Genomic DNA, 2,560 nt, shown 5'->3' with positions numbered 1-2,560 from the left:
GAGAGGGTTTGCTCTGCGTCTGGGTTCTAATCCAGGTATTTCTGCGACCCCCGCGTGGTTGGTTAATGTTACTGGGTTACTTTGTAAAGGTTATATATATGTTGAATAGTTACACTCCTCAAAGTGATTTAGGGACATTGCTATTTCATTGTTACTGGATAAAGGGGGTGAGTAGAGCTCATGCAGTGTAAGCAACTAAGATTGTAAGAAGGCTTGTTAGAAAGGAGATAATGTAGTTTGAGGCTTTCCCTTTATTTTTTATTTTTTTATTTTATTTATGTTACAGTATGAGTAGGTATTAAGAATTGAACTACGAGTTGTGCCCAAACTATATTTTAGATGACAGGAAGGTTGAGATGTGAGTGCAATATAGTTTTGAGTCATGTATAATTAGGTAGATATATGGGCAGGTTGTCAGTAAATGCGAATGAAGTTGAAGTTGTAGGTATAAAGTGTGTTTCTATTATTGAGGGAAGATAATTTCAGCTTTCAAGTAAGAGTCATGGACATTTAGCATAACAAGGAGTATCGGTTCAGTTTCGTATTAATCGTTGCAAAACTATCTAGGAGGAAACATAGTTATGTAATGCAGATCGCTTTGCTTCCAAGTACATCCTTGGCTGTTAAATACCTAACTGAATAGGAATGAACTCTAATGCATGTCTAAGAGGTAGAATTGTATAGATGTTTAGTGATGACTAAGCAGTTAGCATGTGAGGGTTAGGGGCTGGAAGTTAAAGATTCTACTACAAATGCTGTGCAATATAGGAGTTAAGTGGCGTCTTGGTGGGAAGGAGCAGATTGTTAGCGTTCAAGAGACTGGTTATTTACTTACAAATAACAGTAGATCTCCATTAGGATTAGTTTCAGGTAAGGTTTAATTTTTTTTTTTTTTTTGGCATGCAGGTTAGGCAGAGGTCTTCGAGGTAAAATGTATATTAGGATTTCGTAGCTAGCCGTTAGGTGTTTTTTATTTTTTCCAGTTATAAGAACAACTAGTTCATGGTGATTCGGAATTCATATTCTGTATTTATAGCCAGACATAATTTTTTTGCGTTTTCCCATGGCTGTTAATATTAAGTATCGTACTTAAATAAAGTTCTTCTGTCATCTAAATAAGCTAATATATAGGGATTTCCCCTCCCCACTACTACCTCGATTTGACATGATAAAAAAAAGAAAAGTTTAGTCAGGAAATTGTTTTAAAATAAGTGAATTAAGAATGGTTAAGATGTCTGAGAAATAAAAATAAAATAAAACTAAATAGAATGATATGAGCACACACGAAAAAAGAGGGTTAGATTTGATTGACTTTTTTAAAAAGGTGCGCAAAAAATGTACTTAGCTAAAGTTACATCGTTGAGGTATGGATCCCTTCGGCCAGCGTCCAAATGACACTAAGAAATTCTAGCCTTATGTATGCTTAAAATGAATACTTATTGTTTGGTTTGCTTATTTTCTTATTTCAAACAAAGAATCCAGCGCTGCTATCATTCCTTTCGGGCACCACGCATGCACATCTACCCGTGTTTCTTAAATTGGTTAAAATAGAATAAAACATGAAGTTACTTCGATTATGTTTTCGTGGACCAGCGGATAAGAGGGTTCGCATCGTAACTTACAGGTTGAACATTCGTGCCCATTCATCGGATTGTTTTTTTCTTTGGGGGGAGGGTAACATTTACACATTTATTTATGTGATTTTTTTTTTTTTAAGATCGCTTCTTTATTTTCTTGTTTTTATCTCTTCTCGGTATTTTTCCATGCTCTTCTTTTGTGATAAATGCGTATACTTTTTCGTATTTTTTTTTCTCAGTTTTTTTAAATATCGAATAAACCTAGTTTTATTTGTTTTTTTATTTATTTGTTTTATATTTGGCCAAGACTGGAGTTAAGGTAGAAAAATAACCTCGAACCCTCTATCACATAAAAGGAACTGTTTCCTGTAGTCACTGGTACGTTACTATGTAAACAATTTTTTTTATGTAATTAATCAATACCTTTTTAGTAATGAACAGTATTAATAGAAATATTAAATTATCAGAGCATATTAAAAACTTTAAACAATATAAATAGAATTTTTTTTATAATTTTAAACTATGAAAACCTTTTTAAAGTTTAAGTTGATGTAATTTAGAAATATAAACATCTGGATCACTTTGAGCATGGAAAATATGAATGACAAAATTATTCATGATGAAAACTTCATTGATCCCTTGATACACAAAACTGAGAAAAGTTGGAAACTTTTGGGAGAAGTCTTTCCCTTGTATGATAAAATGCATTTGTGAACAATATTTATTTTAAAATAAAACATTAAAAAGTTTAAAATTATAAACAGTTCTATTTACATTGTTTAAAATTAAAATCAATAAACATCCTGTATGGCGAGCTCTTAGCAGGCAGTAAACCAACCGGTAGACCACTCCTCAGATTTAAGGATGTGTGCAAAAGGGACTTAAAATCCGGCAACATCAACCCTGTTGACCTTGAATCCTATGCTGCAGACCGTGACCCCTGTAGGGTCAAAGTCAAGAAATGTGTCCGACTAAGCGAGAAG

This window comes from Euprymna scolopes, chromosome 36 (genome assembly GCF_053919585.1).
Source record: "Euprymna scolopes isolate OS-2025 chromosome 36, ASM5391958v1, whole genome shotgun sequence".
Classification (NCBI taxonomy): Eukaryota; Metazoa; Mollusca; class Cephalopoda; order Sepiida; family Sepiolidae; genus Euprymna; species Euprymna scolopes.
The sequence above is the reverse complement of the archived record's forward strand: the minus strand, read 5'-3'. Positions refer to the sequence as shown.